Here is an 8,317-nt window from a genome sequence, read left to right as displayed (position 1 = left end):
CGTCCCCGGAGTCCCTCCAGCGCAGCACTGGCAGCCCAAGCTGTCAGCGCTGAAATACATGCATGGCTTTCACAGGCCTGATTTCCCTTTAACCGAGAGAAAAACACTTTGGTGTACTTTCTTATTACCCTGTTGACACAACATTGGTTTTATTTTGCTCCTATGCGGGCCATCACAGATGAACATTGCCTTGCTAACACTCCATAAAGAAACATCTACCCGCCTGCTCTGAATTGCTTATTTCGTTCTTTTAATACATTCCGGAGAGAGCTTTGTCTCCGTTTGGTTTTCCTTCCCCCCCAACGCTTGTCATATCTGTTTCAGGGAGATAAAGACCTCCATTGCATTCAGAGGCTACACTCTTACTAACAATCCTCATGTTTTTGGCACAGCTTACCTGTGCTATTTAGTTGCTAGAAGGCAGACAGAGCATACTTTAGCTGGTAACTGGCACCAGCAGGCTACATTTTGACTTGAAATACATTTCAGTTTCTGCTTTCTACGGTTACAGATCAGCTGGATACACCAGATGTCCATGTTAACCTCCGCTGGGTCAGTGCTGCAAGTGTGAGAAAGTGACCGGTGTATCCCCTGGCCTAAATTAAAGACCATTTGTACGGAGACAGACAAGTCGGGGAATTGTTAGCACCGTATAGTCTTTCACCTCTGGGGGCCAGTTTGAATTCAGCCCAAGCTAGTGCTGATTGAACGTGCTTATCATCCTTCGGCTCTCTTTGTTCAAGGGAAAGAAGTTTGATAGGTCTCAGTCTACTCCTCCCTGGCAGACAAGTGTCTGTTTGCTGAAGCTTTTACTAGCGTTGGCCGTCCTGGCTGTCCCCTCCCTGGCAGACTCCCTCCTTCCCACCACCACCTCCTCCAGGATTAAACAGGCCATGGGAACTGGAGTCACCTCTCGATTTGCTTCCTCCCTGTCTGGTCGCACAGGGGCTACCACGGGTACTCATCCATGCTGGAGCTCTCACACACACACGCAAAACAAGTGCCACTTAAGAGGCATTCACCCAAGCAACATGTCCATGTTAGGTGACAGAGCAATCCAAACCCAATTTCGTTATTTTCATACTTTTAGAGCTGGACCTGATCAACCTCAGCAATAAAAACATCTCCGAAAAAAAAAAAAAATCCTATCACAATCTTTCCCCCGTTACCTGTGCTTCTAATGCACCACAAATAAATGTCACCCCCCGTCAAGGGGGGCACTTACCAGGGTCCGAGCAGGTTCATGGGTTCGTACAGACTGAGGCCAGAAGGGAACCACTGTTAATGTCCAGAATACAAGCCACATAGTCCCCTAATGTCACTCCCATCTGATCTGGAGCAGATCTTTCAGAGGCAAGAAAAACAGCACATGCACTCTTCAAAAATTACCTCAGACATAGAATCAAACAGAGTCTGTGAAAAATCAAACAGTTAATTACTCACTATGTTAATTAAAAAAAAAAAAAAAAAAAAGACGAGCCTCGTTCTAGTTGGAGTGAGGCACCTAAACCCAATAAATTCCCAACGCACGCTAATAACATGTGACAGATCTTGCTGAGCCCAGGGAAGCAGCGTCACTGTCGCACGTGGGGACACGGACCCACCGAGATCAGGGGATTTCTCAGGGTCGCACACACAGAGAACGGGAGCAGCACAGGAAGGAGTATCTGGTAGACTCTGCTGCTTATCAGAATAATTTTCCCTACATTTAAAACACCAGGGGTTCTGGGGGGAGGGTGGGGGAGAGGATTTGAAACATATGCAATTTTCTACTTCTTTTCCGTAGCTTTTTGATCCTTTTGCTTATGGGTTTGGCAACCGCAGCTTTCTTCATCCTTGGAGATTATTCTTCAGTTCCTCAGAGACTTCAATTTTCTCACAAATCTCTCTTCCTTTCACTTCATTTAAACATTTTTGGCCAATTTCATGATTTAATAACGAGAAATAAAATTGGAGATTTACTAAGTGTTGAGAGAAGACCTTTCATTTCATCTGGGGATTAAGAAGGGAGCTAAAGGTGTGAATCCTGTTAGCCACGCTGGCCTAACCTGAGCTCCAGCGTGCTAAAGAGCCCAATCTTGAGAGATACTGAGCGCGCTCTGCACCCATCGCAGCTAGGGAAATCCTGTGGACCCAGAGCACACTGCACATTTGGGCCCCTTAAGACGTAACGCTGGCATATAAATCCATAGCAGCACTGTCTCGTAGATATTTGGCTAATAACTTTAAGGCCCAACTTCATTTATAACTCCTGCCAGCTAATCAACTCCAAGCAGCTTCTCACTACACCATTAATTTAAGGTAACAATTCACTAAGATCTTTGGTTCCGCCTAAGCGCTTCCCAAATCACCTCTTCGGTCTCTGTCAATTATCTGAGACTAACGCACCTTGAAGTTACCTTTTAGAGGAAACATTACTCCACGGTCGTAATTCTAAAATATTATCGGTAGCCAAAAGCTAGGAACAATGCAGCTTTCAACTTCAGAAATTCAGACTGCACATTCAAATGCAGAAATTAAAAAAATAAAATCATTCCTGGTGCAGTCTGAAGATCTATTGGATTTTCATAATTTGGCAATTGCTAGTCGTGTTCACGGGACCTAATGGACCTTGAGCCTTTTATTCATTTGATTTCATTTTCTGGATGGCTACTATTAGATAGAGGCAGCTTTCTCAGGTACCACTGGCCATCAAATTACATCTGGCAAATCAAACCTCACACACTCGGCGCTAGACTCACTCAGCTGGCTGCTGTCTCACCCTCTCCATCACGATGCAGCTGCTCTCCCAAACTTGGGCACATGGTGCTGAATGAAGCTGAGCAGGCTCGCTCTTCTCCAGCTGACCCACCACACTGGTGACACTCCCCCAAAATCCCTGTGTGATCTGCTGTGCCAGCCCCCGACCTCTCCTCTCATCTCCCACTGTGGCCTCTCACGCATTGGGAAGTGCCATGGCAAGGCCAGGTACTCGCTGACCCAGCCCGAGCAGCAAGAAGGGGGAACGTGGGCAGGAGTTATGTCCAGTGCCCTTCTCTGGTTGAGCCTGGATCCGTCTCTGCCGCGCAGCACAGCATGGCACCCATGTGCTGCCCCATTTGGGACACATCTCATTTTGGACCACCATTTCCATTTGGTTCGGTCAGACAAAAAAAGGGCACCACCAGACAGAAATGAGTCCAAAACTGAAAATGGCTAGGTCTTCCTCTGCCAAATGCGCTGGATTCGGAAATAGTTGTTACAATGAGAAGGAGAATTGCTGCTGCTGTCTGATTTTGGAATGGGACTTTGGCTGGGAGAACAGGACAAAACAGCGAGAAGCTGTCTCTTCCTGTCTTGTATGTGTAACAGCTCCATTACTGGTCTGGATCTCACTCGGAGAACGATGCTGGCTGACTACGTAGGCTGCCAGCATTCATAATTAACCACTAATGTTAGCAAACACTTGGCAAATCTCCACCCGCTTTCATCCGGAGCTCTCCGAGTCCTTTGCAAACATGAACAGATTAAACCTTGCCAGACCCCCTCCAGTCCTACACATCAATCCAAAGAATTTCCTCCACTTCTATTCTCTGACAGGGTATTCAGTAAGCACGGAGCGGCTGGAAAGGACTTGGGTCACCCCCGTTTTACCATGCAGAGTGGAGGCCCGGGGTGGTAAAGGGACATCCCAAAGCCCCAGCAAGCGCTGCTGGTGCGGCAGTAGTGAGCTGTTGTGGTCTCCCACCCTGCGGTCGGCGCCTCAGAGCCTGCACCAGCCTTCCTCTGCTTGGCACGTCTTCATCCCTATCTCACTGTCAAGAAAACCCTAGCAGGAAAGGGACGCAGGCTCAGCCCAAAGTCCGACACAGAGCAGCAAGCTTGTAGAGCGATAGCTCTGCTGCTGTTCTTGCTGCAGGGACACAACGGCCACCACAGACAGAAATAACCGAGAGCAAAGCGTGGGCCAGCCAGAGCATAGTGTCTTCTATGACAGTGTCTCCCATTGTGCCTGCCAGGGTTTGGTGGCATTTTGGCCATCCAGTTTTGCCATCCTTGCTGCTGCTTTCCAACAGCTCCTTGTGGACAGAATTTTGTCCAACAATAATCCAAAAAACAGGGGGGGCTTCATTCCAGAATAATGATTCCCCCTTGAAATAGAGGGTCCGTGTAGGGGAATTATGATGAAACACCTTGGTCAGAGTAACTATTACATCTGCTAGACGCAACCAGCAGACTTCCCCCACAAAGATGCTCCCTTACAAGAACCCATTTTTACGTTCAAGGTCTAGCTTCCAACAGAAATACTCATCCATTTGACCCAGTCCGATGGCCAGCAGCGTGCTGGGCCCATTTAAAATGGCCAGCAAACAAACCTTCCTTGCAAAGGAGAGCTATCTGGCTCACCGGACCTCGGAGCGCGGACAGTTGGTAGCTTCCTGCTAACGTCTGGCTCTCTACCACGTCGTGACCTCCATTTCAGCTGTCTGAGGGCTGAAGATGTTGCGGCTGATCAGTGGCTCAGGAGTCACACCAGAGGCTGTGTGTTCACCTCCTTGTCCCAGTTTAGTTCAGCAAGCAATAATCAGAGCATCCTCGACAGCTGCGCTCACTAGTGCACAAGGGTATTTACTGTAGACTCTGGAAGAACAATCAGTTTTAGGCAGGCACATCAGACATCTTAGTGCTCACCTGGGAATAAGAGGTCTTTTTCCGTTTCCTCCCCTAGTTCTTTCCCCTCATTTGCATTCACTTTTGGCTTTGAAATAAATTGCTTTAAATCTCAGCTCAGCAAGAGCTAAGCCTGAAAAGCCAGAAGACTACATTCATGAACATTTCCTGAGAGTTCAGGCAACAGCCAATCTGAGACCTTTTTTCTGAGACTGAGCAACATGAGGAGAAGTATTTGGAGGACGAATAGGAAAGAGAAAAGTGCTTGGAAGACAGAGATAGAGGAAAAGGAAGTAGATAACCCGTTTGAAAAAGCACCGGTCTGACCCATAGTGGTCTACATTGCCTTCTCCTCACTAACGTCAATGAAATTCCCCCTTACCTCAGTTAACATTTTGTTCCAGACAAAGCAGCAAATCCTCTCTGTTCTCCATGCTGCACAGCAATTTGGATTTTTAGCAGCCAGTTTGGACCAGCTCCCCAGCAGGCATAGCCCAGCACAGCTGCCGGTTGACTTAGAGGAGCTGAGGATGCGACTCTGCAGGAGTCCTGACAGGCCATGAGAAGTGCCTTCACCTGCCAGGAACGGCCCTTCACACTGCCTTTACACTCCAACAGACGTTTTCTCTCCCTTGCACCCTCAGGTTAATACATGAGAAACTGAAAACACAAGCACCACAACAAAAACAATAGAAAGGATTAGTGTGTACAAATTGATCAAAGTGTGAAAAATACTATTGCAAAACAGCCTCAGCCAAGAAACAAGAACTGTTAGATCTTTCCATTGTAACAGACCCTGATTTATCACATTGGAAATGGTACTTTTAAAGGCAAATGGCCAACTAGTCCCTTTGATACATGGAGATGCTTCAAGATAGGTATGATATAGAAAACCTAGGCAGAAGATATGTGCGGCTAATCTGACAGTTTTCTCTTTTACAGCCAACTACTGTCATTTCAGTCTTTGAGAACTGCCAGCTACACCGATAACCGCAGACCTAAACACAGCAGAGGAGAAAGCCTTTGTTAATTAAGCTAGCTTCCTTCATTTTCTACCTGATCTGGCCTCAGCAGAGCTTTTGGAGAGCCGCTGTTGTGTGGCCCTTTGTGCTGGTGATGGACTGCCTCACCCCCAGACAGCTGCATATTGGTGGCGAGGCCAGTGATCCTCATCTGCCGTCTGGAATGCTTTCTGGCATGAAATGTTGCAGCCCTGCCACAGATCAGACCATTAACTCAAATGGAGCACAGCAGATTCCGCCTTGGAGGGAAAAATTCTCCCTGAAGGATGCATAAACCGGCCCATTGTCCGATCCTGCTGATACGGGGCTGATTTTCCCAGTGTGGTATCAAGTTCCAGAGGAGCCTATTTAAACTGAATTCATCAGTGCTACTCTGTACCCAGAAGAGTTCAGCTCTGTATTTTCAATCAGTTAGTCGCCATCAAACTCTAATGGGGTTTCTGGAACTGTGGGTGCTTTATTGTCTGTTCAGCAGGCGATTCGGCACACCGGGCTGTTGCTCCGCTCGCTCTGTTCAAGTTGCAGCTCCTTGCTTCAGGCAGACGTGCTGTCCTGCCACGGCCAGATATTCAGCAAGGAGGAACTAAACTCAGGAGACTTGCAAGCGTCAAATGTGAGCCCAGACTTACTTTTTTGCCATTTCTGATGGCAGTTTGCGGTTCCTTTTGCAGATCACTGGCCTGATTCTGCCTCCATTTGTGCCTGTAGGTCATCGGGGCTTTTCCCTTGCTTTGGAGCAATGGCTCACTGGCAGGCTCTCCGCCTGGTAGGCAGTGGTACTTTTAACCTCCAGTCAAAGCCATATAGTCCAAGCTACCACAAGAAATGTTGTCACCTTCATTGGATACACAAGTGAAGTGGAACAGAGAAACACGTATCTTGCAGGTAATTAATCTCAGAGCTAAATGAAACAAATGGAGGGGACTTTCGTCACTCACGCCAGTCAGCCTTTTCATAGCCAAACTGTGACAGCATCACCCCAAACTCACCACGAAAGCAGCCCATCTTTGCTTCTTTGCTCTTTAATAAGCTTAGACACCAGTCATCTTCCTGCCTCCGCTTAGCAGACCTTACCTACAGGTCCCTTCCTTTTCCCAAGTGATATCTTTACCTTTCGAACAGAATCATCACCCAAGCACCATCAAAACCAGTTAGCCACGCTCCTGTGTCTAGCCCAGCTACCCTGTGCCCACAGCTGCAGTTACCAGTGCTGTAGGTATCGCCACCAGCTCACATACAACTGCTGGGACTCACACCCCTTCCAGACTCTTTCGGTAACTCAGGTTCTATGCAAAAAAAACAAAGCAAAACAATAGCTATTCTCTTTGCTTCTTCCTCCACCTTTTGGGTTACTTACCTGGTGAGGCACTTAGGGTTCGAGGAAAGAAATAGACTTGGCGGGGCAGAAGCAGGGAAGATTTCTGTGGATCTGAAATGGTTAAAAGGATCCCTGCCTCAGGACCACTAAGGTTCAAAGGGTACAGCCTTTTATAATTTATAGCTCACTGTCTTTCTTCCCTCTCTGTGAGAGCTCTGTGGGCTCTCACAGTTCACAGAACAACCCTTTTCTATTTCATTTATGCCACTCAGTTCAGTAAATGCCCTCAGACTAGTCCAAGCCTTGTTAATACCTTCACCCGTGCAACCTCAGGGGAGAAAATCGCTTTTTATCATTACGTGAAAATGGAATTGCCTGGAATAACAACACAAACATGGGTTTTTAATGCACGAGGAGACATCCCAGGCCTTTTAGTTAGGAACCTGCCAGACTGCTGTTGACACAGTGGGGATTGGAGAATTGGCTGTCACCGCAGGGAGAGATGCGAGCCCTCGGCCCCGCTGCTGGGCTCCCCCCACAGAGAGCGCAGCAGGAGGATCAGACAAAACGGTTAGAGGGGATAAAGCGAAGTATTACATTTTAATTGACCTAATCTTTGGCTCCCAGTGGAATTTGCAGAGATATGTTACTAGAATTACTCAAGATTTATCCGGAGATGGCAATACTGGGAAAGTGCCTTTTGGATGGCAAACCACTCTAGGTCGTGAGCTGCATTAGCATTGGGACCAGCTAAGCAAAAGAGCCCCCACAATAGCTTCAAAGATGAGAGCAAAAACTGGGGAGAGAGAACCTGTGAGATGTAAACCCACCTGGGCACACAAACACATATGGGTACACACCCAGGCATATGCGTGATGCTGTCTGCTGTGGGGTCCCTCTGGTGTAAAACCTGTAGGTATTTACCAGTGAGCAGAAAATACAGGACCCACAGAGGTTCTAGAACAGGCATCCAAATGACAGCAGCTTGTATCCATCCACTGCTCTTCTGAGGTCCATTTCTGCTCTGAGTGCAAACACTCTGAACATTAAAAAAATAAATTAAAACAAAATTAAGAGAGACGAGGACAAGAGGGACATGAAAAAAAACCTGCTTAAAATACAGACCCAGATTTAACACAACCAAACAGGTGGAGCTAGCTAGCGGGAAAAATAAAAAGCAAAGACAGAGAGAAACCAGGTGGTTTCTCATAATTTTTTCCCTGACGTCCTCTGTCTGAGCAGATGACTGCAAGATCTTCAGAGAAGCAGAGGAATAATGTCTGGGTCTGTCAAGATCCCTCTTTATTCACTGTGGTGAAGGGGTGAA

The sequence above is a fragment of the Opisthocomus hoazin genome, chromosome 24, assembly GCF_030867145.1.
Source record: "Opisthocomus hoazin isolate bOpiHoa1 chromosome 24, bOpiHoa1.hap1, whole genome shotgun sequence".
In the NCBI taxonomy this organism is placed as follows: Eukaryota; Metazoa; Chordata; class Aves; order Opisthocomiformes; family Opisthocomidae; genus Opisthocomus; species Opisthocomus hoazin.
This window is presented reverse-complemented; position numbering follows the sequence as displayed.